The sequence below is a fragment of the Tamandua tetradactyla genome, chromosome 15, assembly GCF_023851605.1.
Source record: "Tamandua tetradactyla isolate mTamTet1 chromosome 15, mTamTet1.pri, whole genome shotgun sequence".
NCBI lineage: Eukaryota > Metazoa > Chordata > Mammalia > Pilosa > Myrmecophagidae > Tamandua > Tamandua tetradactyla.
This window is the reverse complement of record NC_135341.1, coordinates 80,876,705-80,899,433: the sequence shown is the minus strand read 5'-3', so window position 1 is coordinate 80,899,433 and position 22,729 is coordinate 80,876,705. Positions and strand designations below refer to the sequence as shown.

Sequence of the window (22,729 nt, the reverse complement as noted above, 5' to 3'; positions counted from 1 at the left end):
TAGTCTCCAGTATCTTAGAGCAGCTAGAAGTAAAAACCTAAAATTGTGGAATCATAACCCATGTCAAACTCAATATGTGCTACAACTAATTGTGGTGTTGTGCTTTGAAATTTGTTGCTTTTTTGTATATGTTATTTTCCACTAAAAAAAGAAAGAAAAAAGTCGATTATGGTGATAAAAGACTATTTAAGCCTTCTAGCCTCCTATATTCTGGAGTAGCTAGAAGGAAAAATCTGAGAGGATCGTATGGTAGTCCATGACAAACTCTTGGATCTGTCCTGTAACTTCTTGTTGAGGTGTGCTTTGAAAACTACTGCTTTTTATTTCTTTGCTTTGTTTATATGTTAAACTATACAATAAAAATTTTTTTAAAAAGGGGGGGCCCAGTGGGACTGAACTTTAGTTGACACAGCCATCAATATCTCGACATCACATATTCGCTCTTCTTCTTGTTTCATTTTCCCTAGTCCCTTGCTTTTGTTCACTATGATCATCTGCCAAATAAACTACCTGCACATAAATCCCTGTTTTCCGACTATACTTTAGAGAGGACAGAAGGGGCAATATGGTTGCGACAATCAGGTAAAGAATTTCAGACAGAAAAGAGAAACATGATGATTTAATAAAATGCATACTGTTTTCATACATACTAAAGTGTCTAGTCATGACTCTACTACTAATTCATTGTATAACTTTGGGCCGACTCCCTTAATTTCTCTCAGCTTCACAACTGTAAAATAAATGGTTTGACTTATGTGATTCTCTACAATTCCTTTCAACTGTAAATTTTTATGACTTAATGAACAGAATTATAGATTGGTAAAAAGGGGACAGGAGAAAGTCAAAGTTGTAAGATTATCACCAAAGAGGTCAGTCAGGGAAACTGTTCCAATATGTCAATCACAAGGTAATGTGGTAAAATTACCTTGTCAGTAAAAAAAAAAAAAAAAAAAAAAACCTGATACCTCTTTTAGTCTCCAGTATCTTAGAGCAGCTAGAAGTAAAAACCTAAAACTGTGGAATCGTAACCCATGTCAAACTCATGTGGTCTGGATTACAGCGACAGCAGAAATTATAGAAATGGGATAGAAAAAAAAACTTTTTTAAAGCTTCACATTATTTACAATTACCAAAAAATGGAAGCAACCCAAGTTCATCAACAAATGAATGGATAAACAAAACATGGTATATACATACAATGGAACATTATTCAGTTGTAAATAAGGAATGAAAGAAAAAAACATATACCTAAATTACAAAAAAACAGGAGTGAAGTCCTGATACATGCGACAACATGGATGAATCCTGAAGACACAATGCTGACTGAAATAAACCAGACACAAAAGGCCAAATACTGTTTGATCTCACTGATATGAAATAATTACAATATGCAAATCCGTAGAGTTGGAAACTAGACTACAGGCTTGCAGGGAGGGGAGGAATAGGCAGTTAATGCTTAATCAGTATAAAGTTTCTATGTGGAAAGATGGAAAAGTTCTGGTAATGGAGGGTGGTGAGGACAGCACGAAATTGTGAATGTAATTAACGTTACTGAATTTTAAATGGGTGAATAGTATGGCATGTGAACTACGTTTCAATAATGCTGTTTTCTAAAACAGCCACAATATTCAGTGACAGAATAGTAAAATGAATCACAGGGATGGTATAAAAGATTTTAGAAGAGAACAGAACTGACTACCAGTCTGAATTCCTGCTCTGCCATTTATTATCTGTGTGACAGTGAACACATTACCTACCTAACTTGCTTCTTCTGTAATACCTACCTACAGGATTATTGTGAGGATTACATAAAATAATACACAAAATGCTTAATACAGTACCTAATACATAGTTATTCCTTTCCTGCCCTACCTTCCTACTCCACCTAAAAATTCCACTACCAGTTATACAGAAATACAAATTCAATGGTGTTTGTACTGGATTTTATGATAAGGAAGGTGTCTGTTCCAGGTAGCAAATAACCCAAAAGTCATCATTTATATGCAACTGATAAAGCAATTTTCAACTGAAAATTCACTGCAAGTTGAAACTAAAGGCAAAAGGAAAGAGAAACTTTAGACAGTTTTCACCAATTATCTCATGATTTCTTTTTCTCCTCCCCTCCTTCATTTTTAAACACTTCTTCTCTCACCTGCCCACGTTTTTACCTTATCATTTATCCAAAACTACTATTCTTACTTAGACTGATATGGATCATGAGAAAGGCAAAAATTCACCTTAACATTTTATGTTAAGATGGAAATAAAATGACTGATCATGCAAGCTACAGGACTTCTCAAACTCTGTTTGAAACTGCACAGCTAACCCATCAAGTTTCCTAAAGAAGAACAAACACTAAAAAGATGAGAATGAAAAGGTATGCAAGAAAGTTCCCTCTTTCTCCTATATTAATGACTCTCTTATTTGTTTATTTGGAGACAGAATTGTGTGACATCTATAGACTGGAACTGGAATTTCTTAGCGTATTATCTATAACCAAGTTCCATTACTGCCCACCCCCAAAATAAAACATAAACAAAATCTCAGTTGCTTCAAGTTTAATACAATTTTACACATCATTAAAATATGCTTCTATTTAAAATATATCCTAATTTCATTTTAATATTAAATAAAAATTAACTTAATTCAAAGTATTCTAAAGGACAATACCTTTTTAAAGGGCACCTGTGTTATAAATGATTCCGGAATAAAATTCTGTAAAAGGATGTGGTTAAGAAGCAAAACCAGAACCGATGAACTGTCATTGTATTGCTATGATTCTGAATACTTTCAGATGAGGAATATATTACCAAAAACATTTCAAAAAGAATTCATAAATGTTATCTCTATGTGGGCTTTGAATACAAGTCTAACTTTCTGTAACATTTAAAATAGAATACATCCCTTGAGAAAAGTTGTTACAACAAGCTATGTAGCCTTTTCTCCCTCTTCAAAACTCATTAACTTTGGTGCCTACCTGTGTTGCTTCACTGAATCATTCACTTCAGAAATGCTTATCAGATACTTAGTGCAAAAGCACTTCAATACAACCAATATGTTATTAATCCCCACAACAACCTTATGAAGTAGATACAAATAGAGCCATTTTAGAACTGATGTTAAGTCAGATCTCAAAAGTTCAAGCAACTTGCCCAAGGTCATACTCGGTAAGTGGAAGAGCTAAGCCTTGACTTACTGGAAAGGTATACTCTCCTTCTTTAATTTTTTAAGAGAAATTTTCAAATATACAATAAAGAAGACAGCAAACCCCCTAAAACCCATCACCCAACTACAACAACTATTTGAATTCATGGCCACCTTGGTTCTGTCCATATTTCCACCCACTCTTGCTCTACCACTAGATTAATTTAAAGAAGAACCCTTTTCATCTATAAATACTTCATTGTATATCTCTAGAAGATAAAAACTCAACATTCTCTACCATTCACGTTAAGCTACCATTCACATCTCATCATAGAGAGGAGAAGGCCCAAGATGCCCTCCAGCCTCAAACTAATGCAAGGGAAATAACATTTCAGAACCTCCAAATAAAATGTCTATCACATGATATACCCACACCAGAAGCAGCCAAGCTAATGATCTTTCCTAAAACCTTTCTACTGGTTTTCTTAACACTATAAATCAGTTCTCCTTCTTCCTCTCCACTCCTGGTTTCCATTTCTGGCTCATCTTTCTTGTCCCCTTGAACCATCTATTTGCTCTTCTCAATATACATCCTCTCTCTCTGATAACTCATCCATTTTTACGGCTTCATCTTATTACCACTGGACTGCCAACTACAACACTGTCATTCCAACCATGCTCTCTAATCCAAGCTACTGTTCAACATTTCTACTTCAATCTCCCACTATCCCATCATCTCAAACTCTATTTGCATCAATGACAACCTACCACTATCTCCAAAAAACCAGCTCTTCTATCCTCTTCACCAATCCCAGGTAGTTACAAGCCACTATCTTTCCATTCACTTAAACTCCCCTTAGGTTAGACACCAATTTGTGTTGCCTTCTCCTTTGAAATGTCTCCAATTCATTCTTTTCTGTTTCATTGTCACTGTTGCCACAAAAAACCCAAGCCTTCAGTAATTCACCTAATTTGCTATAAGAGCTCTTGATTCAGTTCCCCAATTTATTCTGTGTTCTATTCCTTTATTCATACAATATATTTATTGAATGACTAGCGTGTGCTAAGCCCTAGCTGGGTGCTGGGGATACAACAGTAAGGCAAGCATTTCTTCCTAACAGAGGAGACAAATAAAGCAAATAAACAAAAGTAATTTTCATATACAGTAATTACAGGTCATGATAAACTGCTGTCTGTAACAGATATAAACATATACAATAAAATACTACAATAAAATGCTACAATAAAATCTGACAGAGAAAAGAAAGCCTATTTAATTAAGGCAACTGGTCTCAAGAGATGAAATTTAAGCTGAGACTTAAAGGGTGAAGAGGAGGCAATCTTGTAAATATTTAAAGTACAGAATTCCAAGCAAAGGCAACTACAAAGCACATAGGTTCCAGAAGAAAATCTTGAAACGTTATGGAAAATGACCTAGTCTAACGTGTTCAGAGAACTGTAAAGGGGAGAGCGGTACAAGGTGAGATTGGAAAAAGACATAAACAAGATCATGAAGGACTTTGGATTTTATTCTACATGTAATCTTCCAAACATGCCCACAAAATTATTTTCCATCCTGCATGTTCTTACAATATGATGTAGACCTCACCTCTCAAAGGTCTCAATGGGAAGATAGTCAATGTCCCTTCCTTGTACCTAGATAGGCTTATTACTACAGCAATGAAGAATGTGACTTCCAAGGCTGTCATAAAAGGTGTTAACAGTTTCTGCTTGGCACTCTAAGCATGCATCCTCTGGAACCCAGTCACCATGCTTGAGGAAGCCAAAACAGGTCACATTAAAAATGCACATGGAGAGGAACCAAAGTCCCCAACTGACAGCCACAATGAAGATCCCAGCCAACTGTTAGCACTATCCTGCCACCTGTGAATCTTAAAAGTGAATCCCTCCAGTATGCGTTGGTTTTGTTTAATATATGATACCATGTAGAACAAAGAGCTTGCCCTATTCAAACTCTATCCAAAAATGCAGACCTACAGGTCAAAAGAAATAGTTTTTGTTGTTTAAAAACACTCAATTTTGGAGTGAATTTTACACAGCCATAGATAAGCGACAGAATACCTGACCCTGGAGCTCAGGGCAAAGTTCTTACCTGGAGACAAATTTGTCAATCAGTCTATCAATACTATTTAAAATCATGGAACTGAATGAAATCACTTAAGGGAGAGCATGAAAGAAATCCAGGATTGAAGTTCTACAACCCAAACATTAAAAACTAAACAAATAAAACCTATGTGTTTATCATTAATTTAACCCCAAACTCTTTGCCAATCATGTAAACTACCTCTCAAGAGATACAGATAGTAGGTATTTATTAATTTCATTGTTGGAAAATTTTATCAGAGCCTTCTGACTTGCTCAGATCTGAACTTGATGCTCTCTATATCCTGTAATCAGCTAGCATTCAGGGACTCCCTTTACTAACACCTAGGCATTTCCTTTTTCTCTTTTGAATTGGATCCCCTGTTTTTCTGTTTTCACTATTTCGCTTTTTCATTCAGGATTACTCCTTTCTTTTGGTAGACAGAGCAAATCTCACAATAGCTTCCTGGAGAAGGGAGTGAAAGAAATTTTTGGAGACCTTACATGTCTTGAAATGTCTTCAACCCAGACAACTAAAAATTTGTTGAGGTAAGGAATTTCAGGTTTTATATCATTTTCCCTTGGATTTTAAGGGAATTACTGTCTTCTAGTTTCTCTATAGTATGGTCTTTCTTTCTAGAAGTTTGTAGGATGTTCTTAGCCCTTGTATTCTCAAATTTCATAGTGATATATCTATATATGCCTTAGTGTCTTGTGTGTGCTGGAATTTCACAATGGTATCCCTTAGAGTAGGTATGTGCTGGTTAAGTATTGTTCCTCAGCTTCATACCCACTCATCTCTTCTTTGTAATGCTGGGCTAGAATCCTACAACCGTATTTCTCCTTTGCTAGCTGACTCCCTGTTAGGTTTTAGCTTCTACCTTACAGGGTGCTCTAGAAAACCACTGGAAGACTAGAGGAGAGAACAAGGACATACTCCTTCAGGTCAACAACAACCAACAGTTCTTCAACCTGGTGACAGTTACAGTTTCAATAGCAGCAGGTTCAAGTAGAAGCAAATTTTTGCTTTTGTGTTTTGCCTGGTATTCCCAGAACAAGCCTCATTTTGTCTCCTAAGATACCTTTATCTCCTAAGTCAGGAAGTAACACTTCCTCAGATGTTTGCAATTCAGTTCAGCATCGCCCGTCTCCAAGCTTCTAAATTCTAATAACTCCAAATTTAATGGTCGTTCCTCTTAGGCTAGTAAGAGAAGCATCCTCCAATCTACTCAGCTGCCATAATTCTGAGACAAAAGGGAGAAGAGGCCTTACTCTAAGGGTCCCTACACGAAGCACTCACTTTAACTTAGGTGTTTCCTGTAAAACACCTGGACTTAAACTACTTTTACCGCTCTCCTTTCCAGAGGCACTGTTTTATCCTCGGCAGATAATATTTAATTCTTCTGTTGGGGCAGTAAAGGGGGCAGTCATTCAAGACCTCAAGTTGGCTTTTTTTTTCTTCTAACAGCTGTATTGAGATATAATTCACAAACCATACAATTCACCTACTTAATGTGTATGATTCTGTGGCTTTTAGCATATTCACAGTTATGCAACCAATACCATAATCAATTTTACAACTCTTTCATCACCTCAAAAAGAAAACCCACACCTACTAATCATCATCCCCAACCTCCTCTTGTTTCTCTAGCCCTAGGCTACCACTAATCTACTTTGTCTTTATGGATTCGCCTATTCTGGACATTTCAAATAAATGGAATTTTACAATATGTGGTTTTATTGTCGCTGGCTCTTTTACTTAGCATGACATTTTCAGGGTTCATCCTTTTTTGTAACACGTATTAGAACTTCATTATTTTCTATTACCAAAATAATAGTCTATTGTATGGGTATACCACATTTTATTTATTCATCAGCCGATGGGCATGATCAAGATGTTGTTTAAAAGACAATCAAGCAATATTATTTTTAGTACTACCCTCATCTCTGCATCACTCCATGCCAAAAATACCTAATGCTGCTAGTTCTTGAGCCTTAAGATTATTTTCAGCTTTGCCTGCTGCCAGTTTAGGACTGAGCATTCTTAAATCTGCTAAGAAATTTACCATCAGTCCTTCTGTTTTCTGGATTTCAAATTTCACTGTCATTTGTTCTTATACTCTCTTTTTATCTGTGTGGCTCAAATCTTATAAAAACACCCTTTACAGTCAGCACCTTTGTGGCATTGGGAGTGAAAGTAAGTAAATGCATCTTTCACTCAGCTATCCTCTCAGTTACTGCTAGTCTTTATTTTCCTAATGTACGTATTTTGAGGCTATAAAGTTTTCTGTAAATATAGCTGTACCTATATGTCATATTGCCATCACTCAGTTCAAAATAGTTTCTAAATTCAATGCAATTTCTTTGACCCCGGGGGTATTCAGGAGGATACTGAATAATTTCTAAACAGCTGTCAATTTTCTAGTTACCTTTTGTAACTGATTTCTGGGTTAATTTAAATATGGGAGAGGACACTCTAGAATTGATCATTTCTATCTTCTTTATGACTCTGCATGTGTCTAGTTGGAAAAAACTTCCATAGGAATTGAAAAAAATATCTTTATTCTGCAGGTGTTCAGTGATGTCCTATGCATGCCAATCAGGCTTGTTTTGTTATTTGTTTAAATCTTTTATATTCTTTTGGCTCTTTGTTTTATTGTTCTCCCAATTACTCAGAGAGGTATGCTAAAAAATACTGCATTATATTTATGAGTTTGTCAAATTATCCATTTAGTTTTGTCCTTTTTTTAATTTTTGCTTCTCAGATTGGAATGATAATACTGTACAAAGTTAAATACTATTTGTTGGTAAAGCTGTAAACTGGTATGCTTTTTTCTAAATAGCAACATTTATATCTTTGAAGCCATACTTACAGAAATTGATTGTAAGGGGCAATGAAACGAGCTCTTAATATGCACTAGACACAGTGCTTTGAATTTACATGGATCAATGAACTCCCACTTAAGTCTTATAATCTTTTACTTAAGTACTATTCCCATATTACAGATGAGAGAAATGAGGTTTTAGAGACTAAGTGCAAATAGCTAGTAAGTAATGGAGCTAATACTGGAACCTAAAACCATCTGACTCCAGAACTCTCAGATGTATATATACTGAAATGGAAAGAGGTTCATAAAAATCAAGTTAGAAAACAAAATGTAGCATGAGATTCAATTTTTCTTTAAAATAAAGTATGCACGAGTTTTCATATTCATAGAAGCAAGTCGAGTATACATATTAAAAAACGTGATAAATAATAAAGATCAGATACCATTTTAGAGGAAAGAAAAATAATTATACAAGAACCCTGTAATGATGGGAGACAATATTGGCAAACAAAATATCAGATAGAGGTCTAGTGTCCAGAATATATAAAGAGATTGTTCAACTCCACAACAGAAAGACAGACAACCCAATTACAAAATGGGCAAAAGACATGAACAGACATTTCTCAGAAGATGAAATACAAATGGCTAAAAGGAACATGAAAAGATGCTCAACTTTCCTGGCCATTAGGGAAATGTAAATCAAAACCACAATGAGATACCATCTCATACCCACCAGAATGGCCTTATCTATAAAACAGAAAATGACAAGTGCTGGAGAGGATGTGGAGAAAGAGGCACACTTATTCACTGTTGGTGGGAACGTCAAATGGTACAACCCCTGTGGAAGGCAGTCCGGCGGGTCCTCAGGAAGCTAAGTATAGAATTGCCATATGACCTGGCAATACCATTGCTAGGTATCTACTCAGAGGACATAAGGACAAGGACACAAACAGACATTTGCACACCCATGTTTATAGCAGCATTATTTACAATTGCCAAGAGATGGGAACAGCTCCAGTGTCCATCAACAGACAAGTGGCTAAACAAGCTGTGGCATATATATACAAACAATGGAATATTATGCAGCTGTAAGACAGAATAAAGTTATGAAACATGTAACAACACGGATGGACCTTAAGAACATTATGCTGAGTGAGATTAGCCAGAAACAAAGGACAAACACTGTATGGTCTCACTGATATAAACCAACATTAATGAACGAACTTGGAGAATTTCAGTTAAGAACAGAGACCATTAGGAGATAGAAATAGGGCAGATTTTGGGTAATTGGAACTGAAGAGGTACAGATTATGCAACAGGACTGATTGTAAAAATTTAGAAATGGATAGCACGATACTACCTAACTGTAATACCATAATGTTAGAACACTGAATGAAGCTGAATGCGAGAATGATAGGAGGAGGAGGCCTGGGGGCACAAATGAAATCAGAAGATATATGAAAAAGACTGAGATGGTTTCTAGGACTGCCTAGAGTGTATAATGATAGTGACTAAATGTACAAATTTAAAAATGTTTTGCATGAGGAAGAACAAAGGAATGTCAATAATGCAAGGTGTTGAAAACAGATGGTAATTAATATTTTAAAACTTTAACTTTTGTGTGAGACTAAAGCAAAAAAAATTTGGTACAAAGTTTATATTTTGACCAGTGCATTTCCTAATATAATTTATATATGCACTTCTCAATCAAAAGTGGGAAGAGAGAGTAAGACGCACGGGTCTTAGTTCCTCCTCCAGAAAAGCAACTAAAGAAACAGAAACAATACGAAACAGCTCCCGGAGTCACGACAGAGACCAAAAAGACAGTGTACCCCATTCTGGAACGGCTGAACGGGCAGGGAGAATCCGCTGCGGTGAGATACCCGAGGGGCACGCGTTTTCCTGGCCGGGGCGGCTGGCAACTGGGGTCCCCTCCACGCACGTGGCTCCCCGGTCTGACTGGGAACGTTGGATAGCGGGGCCCTCCCGTCACGCTTGGCAACTCGGGCCAGCTGGGCAATTTGGACCGGCACTCCCCCCAAGCCACGGCAGCCAGTGACCCCCGCCTCCACACGCGGTTTCCCGGGCCGACTGCGAGATTCGGATTGGCGAGTTAAAGGAGCCACAGCATCTTTTACTGGTGGGCCCTGCAGACAGACGAGCGCCACGAGCTTTTTTGTATATATGTTATTTTTCACAAAAAAAGAAAAGTCAATTGCGATGATAAATGCACAGCTATATATTGTGAACCACTGATTGTACACTTTGGATGATTACATGTTATGTGAATACATAATACATGGCAGTAAGAAGTAAGTAATTTAAAAAAGTAATAGCACTCTAAAAACAGCTTTATCAAAGGTAATCAGAAATTTATAGGTCAGGGCTGGTAACCTTTATCTGTAAAGGGTTAGCGTAGTGAGTTGAATGGTGTCCCCCTCCAAAAGATATCTCTTCACAGAACCTTAGGAGGTGAATCTTAATTTGGAATAAGGACCCTTGCAGATATAATTAGGGAAAGTATCTTGAGATGAGGTCATCCTAGATTAGTGTGGGTCTTAAACCCAATGACAGGTGTTCTTATAGGGGAAAGAAAAGAAGATACGCAGAGACACAGGGCAGAAGCTCACGTGAAAGACAAGAGACTGGAGCGATGTGTCTACAAGCTAAGGAACACCAAAGACTGGCCAACCAGAAGCTAGGAGAGAGGCATGGAGCAGAAGTGCCTTCAGAAGGAACCAACCCTGCCAAGACCCTGATCTTGGACTTTTGGCCTGAAAGAATAAATTTCTGTTGTTTTTAAGCCACCCAGTTTGTGGTAATTTGATATGGCAGCTAATACTGTCAGAGAGAAAATATTTTTGGCTTTTCTGGTCACACACAGTCTCGGATACACATTCTTTTCTTCTTCTTTTGTTGCTTACAATTCAAACTATAAAAGTCATTCTCAGCTTAGGGTATGTTTTTCTGAGGGGTTCCAATTAAAACAGAGATTTAGTACATGAAGAAATTTTTTTTTTTTAATGAAATTAACCGAAGGCAAGATGGTGGCTTAGCAATGTGCACATTTTAGTTCATCCTCCAGAACAACTACTAAATAACCAGAAACAGTACAGAACAGCTCCCGGAGCCACGACAGTGACCAAACACACAGCGTACCCCAGTTTGGACCAGTTGGACAGGCTGCAAGTCTCCAGAACCGTGAGTTTCCCAAGCCGCCGCAGTCAGCGCCCGGCGCCCCACCCCCACAGGGGGCTTCCCGGAAGGAAAGGAAAGACACTCTAACAGTAGCAGGGACTAAGTCCAACCAAACACCAATTGTGGCATTAATAAACAAACTCTGACTACTAAAAATAGGCACCCAGCTCAGGCAAAACTGGTCACGGTGGAGGGCGCTTATTGGGCTAACCGAAAAAGAGGAAAGGGGACGAAACGGAGGTGAAGCCCAACTCAGGTGGAATCCCTCCATCAAGGAATTCAGACCCCAGGGCTTGGAAATTTGAAGCCATTAAAACCAGCCTACAACCTCTCCTCTGTCTCCACCACGCCCTCAGCACGGACAGCCTTCCAAAGTTAAAGGAACCACAATATCTTTTGCTGGTGGGACCTACAGGCAGACAAGCGCCACACACTGGGCAGGATAAGAAAAACAGAGCCCAGAGACTTCACAGGAAAGTCTTTCAACTGGCTGGGTCTCACCCTCAGGAAAACTGTTGCAGGTGACTCCTTCCCTCTGATAGGAGGCCAGTTTAGTCCAGGAAAAACCGGCTGGAGTCTGTAATACCTATAGAGACCCTCCTAAGGGTGGAGAGGGAAAAGGCACCTTACAAGTAGGACAAGAAACAAGAAAACAAGAACTGAAAAACTACAGTCTGCTAAACAAAACTTAAGCTAGAGGCCCAGAAAAAGCTAAACTGAAGATCAAAGAACAGATAGACAGCAAACTCATTTAGCAAGAAGACCCTAGGTAAGATAAGTGAAAGCAGTCTCCAGAATAAACTAATTAAATGTCTGGATACCAGTAAAAAATAACAAATCACACCAGGTAAATTGAAGATATGGCCCAGTCAAAGAAACAAACCAATAGTTGAAATGAGATACAGGAGCTGAAACAATTAATTCAGAATATACGAACAGAAATGGAAAACCTCATCAAAAACCAAATCAATGAATTGAGGGAGGATATGAAGAAGGCAAGGAATGAACAAAAAGAAAAAATGGAAAGTCTGAAAAAACAAATCACAGAACTTATGGGAATGAAAGATACAGTAGAAGAGATGAAAAAAACAACGGAAACCTACAATGGTAGATTTCAAGAGACAGAGGTTAGGATTAGTGAACTGGAGGATGAAACATCCGAAATCCAAAAAGAAACAGAAACTATAGGGAAAAGAATGGAAAAATATGAGCAGGGACTCAGGGAACTGAATGATAATATGAAGCTTACAAATATACATGTTTTGGGTGTTCCAGAAGGAGAAGAGAAGGGAAAAGAAGGAGAAAAACTAATGGAAGAAATCATCACTGAAAATTTCCCAACTCTTATGAAAGACCTAAAATTACAGATCCAAGAAGTGCAGCACACCCCAAATAGAATAGATCCAAATAGACGTTCTCCAAGACACTTACAAGTCAGAATGTCAGAGGTCAAATAGAAAGAGAGGATCTCGAAAGCAGCAAGAGAAAAGCAATCAATCACACACAAGGGAAACCCAATAAGACTATGGGTAGATTTCTCAGCAGAAACCATGGAGGCGAGAAGACAGTGGGATGATATATTTACATTACTAAAAGAGAAAATCTGCCAACCAAGAATACTATACCCAGCAAAACTGTCCTTCAAAAATGAGGGAGAAATTAAAACATTTTCAGACAAAAAGTCACTGAGAGAATTTGTGACCAAGAGACCAGCTCTGCAAGAAATACTAAAGGGAGCACTAGAGTCAGATACAAAAAGACAGAAGAGAGAGGTGTGGAGAAGAGTGTAGAAAGAAGGAAAATTAGATATGATATACATAATACAAAAGGCAAAATGGTAGAGAAAAGTACTACCCAAACAGTAATAACACTAAATGTTAATGGACTGAACTCCCCAATCAAAAGACACAGACTGGCAGAATGGATTAAAAAACAGGATCCTTCTATATGCTGTCTACAGGAAACACATCTTAGACCCAAAGATAAACATAGGTTGAAAGTGAAAGATTGGGAAAAGATATTTCATGCAAATAACAACCAGAAAAGAGCAGGAGTAGCTATACTAATATCCAACAAATTAGACTTCAAATGTAAAACAGTTAAAAGAGACAAAGAAGGACACTATCTACTAATAAAAGGAACAATTCAACAAGAAGACATAACAATCATAAATATTTACGCACCAAATCAGAAGGCCCCAAAATACGTGAGGCAAACACTGCAAACACTGAAAAAAGAAATAGACACATCTACCATAATAGGTAGAGACTTCAATTCACCACTCTCATCAATGGACAGAACATACAGACAGAGGATAAATAAAGAAACAGAGAATATGAATATTACAATAAATGAGCTAGACTTAACAGACATTTATAGGACATTACATCCCACAACAGCAGGATACACCTTTTTCTCAAGTGCTCATGGATCATTCTCAAAGATAGACCATATGCTGGGTCACAAAGCAAGTCTCAACAAATTTAAAAAGATTGAAATCATACACAACACTTTCTCAGATCATAAAGGAATGAAGTTGGAAATCAATAAAAGGCAGAGTGCCAGAAAATTCACAAATACGTGGAGGCTCAACAACACACTCTTAAACAACCAGTGGGGTCAAGGAAGAAATTACAAGAGAAATTAGTAAATATCTCGAGGCGAATGAAAATGAAAACACAACATATCAAAACCTATGGGACACAGCAAAGGCAGTGCTAAGAGGGAAATTTATTGCCCTAAATGCCTATATCAAAAAAGAAGAAAGGGCAAAAATTCGGGAATTAACTGTCCACTTGGAAGAACTGGAGAAAGAACAGCAAACTAACTCCAAAGCAAGCAAAAGGAAAGAAATAACAAAGATTAGAGCAGAAATAAATGAAACTGAGAACATGAAAACAATAGAGAAAATCAATAAGACCAGAAGTTGGTTCTATGAGAAAATCAACAAGATTGATGGGCCCTCAGCAAGACTGACAAAAAGAAGAAGAGAGAGGACGCAAATAAATAAGATCAGAAATGGAAGAGGAGACATAACCACTGACCTCACAGAAATAAAGGAGGTAATAACAGGATACTATGAACAACTTTACGCTAATAAATACAACAATGTAGATGAAATGGACAACTTCCTAGAAAGGCATGAACAACCAACTTTGACTCAAGAAGAAATAGACGACCTCAACAAACCAATCACAAGTAAAGAAATTGAATCAGTCATTCAAAAGCTTCCCAAAAAGAAATGTCCAGGACCAGACCGCTTCACACGTGAATTCTACCAAACAGTCCAGAAAGAATTAGTACCAACTCTGCTCAAACTTTCAAAAAAATTGAAGTGAAGGGAAAGCTACCTAATTCATTCTATGAAGCCAACATCACCCTCATACCAAAACCAGGCAAAGATATTACAAAAAAAGAAAACTACAGACCAATCTCTCTAATGAATACAGATGCAAAAATCCTCAACAAAATTCTAGCAAATTGAATCCAGCAACACATTAAAAGAATTATACATCATGACCAAGTAGGATTCATCCCAGGTATGCAAGGATGGTTCAACATAAGAAAATCAATTAATGTAATACACCATATCAACAAATCAAAGCAGAAAAATCACATGATCATCTCAATTGATGCAGAGAAGGCATTTGACAAGATTCAACATCCTTTCCTGTTGAAAACACTTCAAAGGATAGGAATACAAGGGAACCTCCTTAAAATGATAGAGAGAATATATGAAAAACCCACAGCTAATATCATTCTCAACGGGGAAAAATTGAAAACTTTCCCCCTAAGATCAGGAACAAGACAAGAATGTCCATTATTACCACTGTTATTCAACATCGTGTTGGAGGTTCTAGCCAGAGCAATTAGACAAGAAAAAGAAATACAAGGCATCAAAATTGGAAAGGAAGAAGTAAAACTATCACTGCTTGCAGATGATATGATACTATACGTCGAAAACCCTGAAAAATCCACAGCAAAACTACGAGAGCTAATAAACGAGTACAGCAAAGTGACAGGTTACAAGATCAACATTCAAAAATCTGTAGTGTTTCCATACACTAGTAATGAACAAGCTGAGGGGGATATCAAGAAACGAATTCCATTTACAACTGCAACTAAAGGAATAAAATACTTAGGAATACATTTAACTAAAGAGACAAAAGACCTATACAAAGAAAACTACAAAAAAAGTGTTAAAAGAAATCACAGAAGACCTAAATAGATGGAAGGGCATACCATGTTCATGGATTGAAAGACTAAATATAGTTAAGATGTCAATTCTACCTAAATTGATTTACAGATTCAAAGCAATACCAATCAAAATCCCAACAACTTACTTTTCAGAAATAGAAAAACCAATAAGCAAATTTATCTGGAAGGGCAGGGTACCCCAAATTGCTAAAAGTATCTTGAGGAAAAAAAACGCAGCTGGAGGTCTCACGCTGCCTGACTTTAAGGCATATTATGAAGCCACAGTGGTCAAAACAGCATGATACTGGCATAAAGATAGATATATTGACCGATGGAATCGAAGAGAGTGCTCAGATATAGATCCTCTCATCTATGGACATTTGATCTTTGATAAGGCAGTCAAACCAACTCACCTGGGACAGAACAGTCTCTTCAATAAATGGTGCCTAGAGAACTGGACATCCATATGCAAAAGAATGAAAGAGGACCCGCATCTCACACCCTATACAAATGTTAACTCAAAATGGATCAAAGATCTAAACATTAGGTCTAAGACCATAAAACAGTTAAAGGAAAATGTAGGGAGATATCTTATAAGTCTTATAATTGGAGGCGGTTTTATGGACCTTACACCTAAAGCAAGAGCACTGAAGAAAGAAAGAAAGAAATGGGAGCTCCTCAAAATTAAACACTTTTGTGCATCAAAGAACTTCATCAAGAAAGTAGAAAGACAGCCTACACAATGGGAGACAATATTTGGAAACGACATATCAGATAAAGGTCTAGTATCCAGAATTTATAAAAAGATTGTTCAACTCAACAACAAAAAGACAGCCAATCCGATTACAAAATGGGAAAAAGGCTTGAACAGACACTTCTCAGAAGAGGAAATACAAATGGCCAAAAGGCACATGAAGAGATGCTCAACGTCCCTGGCCATGAGAGAAATGCAAATCAAAACTACAATGAGATATCATCTCACACCCACCAGAATGGCCATTATCAACAAAACAGAAAATGACAAGTGCTGGAGAGGATGTGGAGAAAGAGGCACACTTATCACTGTTGGTGGGAATGTCAAATGGTGCAACCACTGTGGAAGGCAGCTTGGCGGTTCCTCAAAAAGCTGAATATAGAATTGCCATATTACCCAGCAATACCATTGCTAGGTATCTACTCAGAGGACTTAAGGGCAAAGACACAAACAGACATTGCACACCAATATTTATAGCAGCATTATTTACAATTGCAAAGAGATGGAAACAGCCAAAATGTCCATCAACAGATGAGTGGCTAAACAAACTGTGGTATATACATACTATGGAATATTATGCAGCTTTAAGACAGAATAAACTTTTGAAGTATATAACAACATGGATGGACCTTGAGAACATCATGCTGAGTGAGACTAGCCAAAAACTAAAGGACAAATACTGTATGGTCTCACTGATATGAACTGACATTATTGAATAAACTTGGAATATGTTGTTGGTAACAGAGACCATCAGGAGATAGAAACAGGGTAAGATAATGGGTAATTGGAGCTGAAGGGATACAGACTGTGCAACAGGACTGGATACAAAAACTCAGAAATGGACAGCACAATACTACCTAACTGTAATGTAATTATGTTAAAACACTGAATGAAGCTGCACATGAGAATGATAGAGGGAGGAGGGATGGGGACATAGATGAAATAAGAAAGAAAGACAGATGGTAAAGATTGAGATGGTATAATCTAGGAATGCCTAGAGTGTATAATAATAGTGAAATGTACAATGTACAAATTTTAAAAATGTTTTGGCATGAGGAAGAACAAAGGAATGTCATTATTGCAGGGTGTTGAAAATAGATGATAATTAATACTTTAAAATGTCACCTTCTGTGTGAGACTAAAGCAAAAAATGTTTGTTACAAAATTTATATTTTCACTAGAGCATTTCCTAATATAACTCATGTAGATAGTTTGATTGAACGTCATAAGTACTTGGAATCTCAGGTAGGACATGAGATTTTGTTGGTTTGTCCAGAGTGATGCGCCGATGAATCCCAGAGTCATTTGATCAGTGACTGGAAAAGTATTTGCAGACCCCCTTCAGGGAATGGTGAGAGCGGGGAGAAATTCAACTTTCCCAAGTTGAATTCTTGATATTCTCACAAGCAGTGTGGACAACCAAAGCTATAGGCTGAGCCCCCAGTCTTGGGGTTTGTTCATATGAAACTTAACCCCACGAACGATATGTCAAGTCTACTTAAAATTTAGGCCTAAGAGTCACCCCCAAGAGAGCCTCTCTTGTTGCTCAGATGTGGCCTCTCTCTACAGCCAACATGACAAGCAGTCACACCACCCTCCCCCTCTCTGCGTGGGACATGACTCTCAGGGGTGTGGACCTTCCTGGTAACATGGGACAGAGATCCTGGAATGAGCTGAGACTCAGCATCAAGGGACTGAGAAAAACCCTAGAATGAGCTGAGAATTAACATCAAGGGATTGAGAGAACCTTCTAGACCAAAGGGGGAAGAGTGAAATGAGACTAAGTGTCAATGGCTGAGAGATTCCAAACAGAGTCAAGAGGTTATCCTGGAGGTTATTCTCATGTATTAAGTAGATATCACCCTGTTGTTCAAGATGTAGTGGAGAGGCTGGAGGAAACTGCCTGAAAATGTAGAGCTGTTGTTCCAGTAGCCATGTTTCTTGATGATGATTGAACAATGATATAGCTTTCACAATGAGATTCTGTGAATGTGAAAACACTGTGTCTGATGCTCCTTTTAGCTACTATATCAACAGAAGAGTAGAATATATGGAATAAAAATAAATAATAGGGGGAACAAATGTTAAATTTAGTTTGAAATGCTAGTGGTAAATGAAAGCGAGGGGTAAGGGATATGATACGTATAATCATTTTTTTCTCTATTATCATTTTATTTCTTTCTATTGTCTTTTTATTTCTTTTTCTAAATCGATGCAAGTGTTCTAAGAAATGATGAATACGCAACTGTGATGATATTAGGAATTACTGATTGTAATGTAGAATGGAATGATATCTTAATGTTTTGTTAATTTTTTTTAATTAATAAAAAAAGTTCAAAAAAAAAAAAAGAAATTAACTCACCAGGGCAAAACTGTATAGGAAAACAGAAAAGAGCAACAAAATTTTGGAATCTAAAGGACATATAGATGACTGGGAACTCAGTGGACTCAAGAAAGGTGAAGCCTAAGCCAACAGTTAAAAAGCCCATTAATAACTCAAAAACCTGAAAAGATAAAGGAACTGGCAATAGCTGGAACTTCTTGAACTAGGAGGAATTAATAAAAATGGGTAAAAGCTTTCTGAAAAGCTGTCAAATTCTTAGACATTTTCCCACCAATTCTATCTACTGATAGACTACACCACTCTCACGGACAGAAACATGTTAGTTAATTCTCTGGAAAGGGTAAAACAAACAACAACAACAATAAAAAAACAGAGACCTCAAACTAAGGGTCAGCAGATACAATAAATGGTCTGGGTACTCATCAAAAGTAAGAGAGTGAGGGCATTATGACAGTGGCTCAGTGGCAGAATTCCTGCCTGCCATGCCAGAGACCGGGGTTCATTTCCCCATGCGTGCCCATGTAAAACATAAAATAAAAGGTAAGGGAGTGAGGAATCCAGTCCCTTACCCCCAGCTTCCAAGTAGATGAAGTTTCTCTCATAACCCAACAGATACTTCCCAGACATCAAGTTTTCTCAAAAAAAAAAAAAAAAAAAAAAAGGCTCATTTAGAACATTATACAATGAAATTCAGTCTATAAGTCCCCATCAGGTAATCAGGCTTTTTAGCTGTCAATCACCAATAAACACCTAAAGACTGACATCTGATGTAATCCTCCAACATAAAAGTTAGAGACCAAAAGAAATGGAAAAAAAAAACAACTTAGAGGAAACAAACTCTGAGAGGAGAAAACAAGTTGTTTTTTAAGTAATGTTATTTCCTCAGAAATTAAAGATTTGCAAACATGAAACAAGAACTCTATACTATATAAAAACGAAATTTTAAGAGAATAAAGAACTCAAAATCTTTACAGGAAAAATGAAAACTCCAGCAGATGGCTTAGGAAATAAAATCAAGGAAACCACCCACATAAAATACAGCAAAACTACTAGACGAATAATAGAAGAAATATAAGAAAAAAGGAAACTAGTCAAAGAGGTCCAACCAAATAATAGAATGTTCAGAGAAAGAGAAAGAAAAAGGAGGTGACAGAAATACACTGAAAAAATAATTCAAAAAACTTCCCACACCTGATGAAAATAATTTTGTAGATTTAGAAGACATAATAAATGTCCATGAAAACAGCACATCCTATGAAATTTAAGAATACAGGATATACAGACTTCCAGAAAAGAAACAAACATTACACAGGAGCAGAAATAAGAATTATCTTCAGAATTCTCAAAAGGTTCACAAGCTAGAAAACAATTGAGCAACACCTTAAAAATTCTGAATGAAAAATATTTCCAACCTAAAACTGGTCACCCAATCAAACCAAGTGGGAAGGCAGAAAAAAGGTTTCCACAAATGCAAGGTCTCAACCTTTCACAGGAAGCTACTGTAGGATATACTCCTTCAAAAGGAGGGAATAAACCAAGAAAAAGAACTGCATAACTCACAGAAACAGACTTAACACAGGAGAAAGGCAAAGGGAGTCACCAGTTTTATGATAAAGGGGGAAATTTCAAAAAAACTATTATGTACCAGATACGGAGGGCAGGTTCAAGCAGCTTCAAAAACTGGTAGATACCGAAAGTGCAATTCTATTCCCAGTATATATACACCCAAAAGAAAGGAGCATGTATATCCACTGAAAAACTTAGGCAAGAATATTCACAGCAACTTTATTCACAATAGCCCAAAACTGGAAAACAAGCCAAAAGCCCACCAATGCTTAATTTAAAAGAAGAAAATTGTAGTATATTCACCCGTAGGAGTATTACCAACTGCTGCTACACCCAACATCATGATGAATCTCACAAACACAATGATAAGCTAAATAAGCTATCCACAAAAAACAGTACATATTGCTTGCATTTGCATTAAATTCAAGAACAGGCAAAAGTAATTTAATTCTCACCTAGTGACAGGTGAGAATAGTGGCTATAGGAGAGGGGGCATGAGTCTTCTGCCGCCCTGGAAATGTTCTAAATCTTGGGTGATGAATATACTGATGTCTTCCCAAATTGAACAATTCGTTGAGCAATATATTTACATTTTGTACTATTTTCTCTAAACAAAGTTAGAGAAAACAAGCTTTTTCTTTTAAAGAAATTAAGGAGATTTTTAATCCGATTCCACAACAGAAATTAATCAAAACGTCAAAGTCAAAGGAAAAACAAGAAACCCAGCAGCGCAAAGCATCACTCAATGTCTAACAAAGCATTCCATCTATGGTTCAGGTTTTACATGGGCCTCAAAGCACTGGGAAGATCTGGGCTAACAAGTAATACGTGGAGAGATACAGCAAAGAATTTAAAATTCAATACATGAACAAACACAACTGTGCACAAGACTTGTACACCCTGTAAACTGTATTTACAGATATTAGAGTTAATTCCTACAAATCACAATTTTCCCAAAGAAAAAAATCCCAGAGTTCTGGGTCAAGATGAAATGAAACTACTATTGGTTAAGCAATGCAAACCTACTGAGTAATCTAGCTTTAAGGGGATGCCTATTTAAGAACGGTCCATTACTGACAACTACAAAAAAAAAAAAACTTTTCGTTGAATTATTTCCCCCATTTAATCTGTGACCTCGCTGAAAAATGGGGGGCTTAATAAATCGTTAATGTTTTTTCATAAACCTATCAGAGTAAGATTCTTTTTTTAAATCTTGCAATACCTACCCGTTTTGACCAGACACTGAGATGCTTTTCTCCCCTCCGAAAATGAGGTTAGAAAATTCTCCTTTAAACCCTTTTTATTCTTTCCTAACTAACGGTTAGAATTTTCGGTGACTTCAATTCCTCAGCTCGACATCAGATAAGCGCCTATAACGTTACCTTCAGCTCTTGCACAACACCTAGCTTCCCAAGCTTCAAAGGGCGAAATTAACTTTTATGGAAATACATTAGGAAAGGTTACAAGACCAACCTATCAAGATAATCTTTTAACGGATATATTACAACTCAAGTCAAAATCCCGCAGCCCGAGCAACTCGCGAATGGAACTAAGGCTGGTCCGAACCATCAAAAAAAAAAAAAAACCACCCAGATTTCCCGAGGATGAGGAAAGCTGCTGGGGGTGGGGGAGGGAGGAGGGGCCGTCCATATGTCCACCCCTCAGCGCCCGGCCCGGCGCCTCCCCTCCCCTCGGCCGGGAGGTGCCAGCCCCTCCCCCGCCCGGCCCTTCTCCATCCTGTCCACACCTTCCCCGCCTCGGTTTAGGCACACGGCAACCAGCAGGACTTTCTCTAAGAAGGCAAGCAGGCTGGGAAGCGCGCGCCGCACAGCCGCCCACCCGGGCCTCGCAAGGGTCGCCGGCCGGCGCGCTCACCCCGACGCGGTGTCCCGGGGCCAGACAGGGAGGCCCGAGGGGCGCGCGGGGCCGCGGTGCGAACGCCCAGGCCCGGCCCCGCGGGCTCCCCGCCCCCCTCCGGCTGCCCTCAGCTCGGAGCCGGCAGAAGGCGCCGGGGCTGCTAACTTCGCCAGAGAAGAGGAAGCGACACGGCGAGTCACCAGCCGGGCGGACACACAGGGGAGGGAGAGAGATGCGGCCTCCCGGCGTGGCTCTGCCCCGAAGCCGCCCCGCCTCGCCTCGACTCACCTCTGCGGCGCCGAGGCCGCTCCAGCTCCCCTGAGGAGCCCACCAGGACGCCGCCGCGGCCGCCGCGATGGCCGTTACGGCACGAGGCCTGCGCTCCGCCGCCGCGTAGCTCTTGGGAGAGGGGCGGGGCGGGGGCGGAGCGCGCGCGGCCGGCGGGTGGGCGGGCGGCGGCGCCGACTGGCCGAGCACTTACCGGCGGATCCGCCCCGACAGGAAACCTCGCTCTCCCAGCGGGTCCTGATAGGCTCGCCCGTTCCCTTCTCTCCAGCCCCTCCCTCGACGGTGGTTGGTGCCGCTCTAGGATTGAGCAGGCCGAGCTGTCAATCAAGCGCTGAAGTGGGCGTGGCGGGAGCTGAGGCTGCGCTGCGACCACAGGCCAGAGGACTAGCGGGTGGGCTGCGCTGGGTCGGAGTCTCTCCGCCGCTGCTCCCCGGCTGCTGCAGCTGACGA

General features: G+C 38.7%; 1 protein-coding gene across 1 annotated transcript in view; it reads right to left on the bottom strand.

Moving 5' to 3' along the window:
• NCK1 (NCK adaptor protein 1) overlaps positions 1-22,386 on the bottom strand; it is a 90,877-nt gene extending 68,491 nt beyond the window's left edge. The window contains exon 1 of the mRNA XM_077130213.1: positions 22,280-22,386. The gene's annotated coding sequence lies outside the window, so the exon portion shown is untranslated. The remainder of the gene's footprint in view (positions 1-22,279) is intronic.
• Between the last annotated feature and the right edge of the window lie 343 nt (positions 22,387-22,729).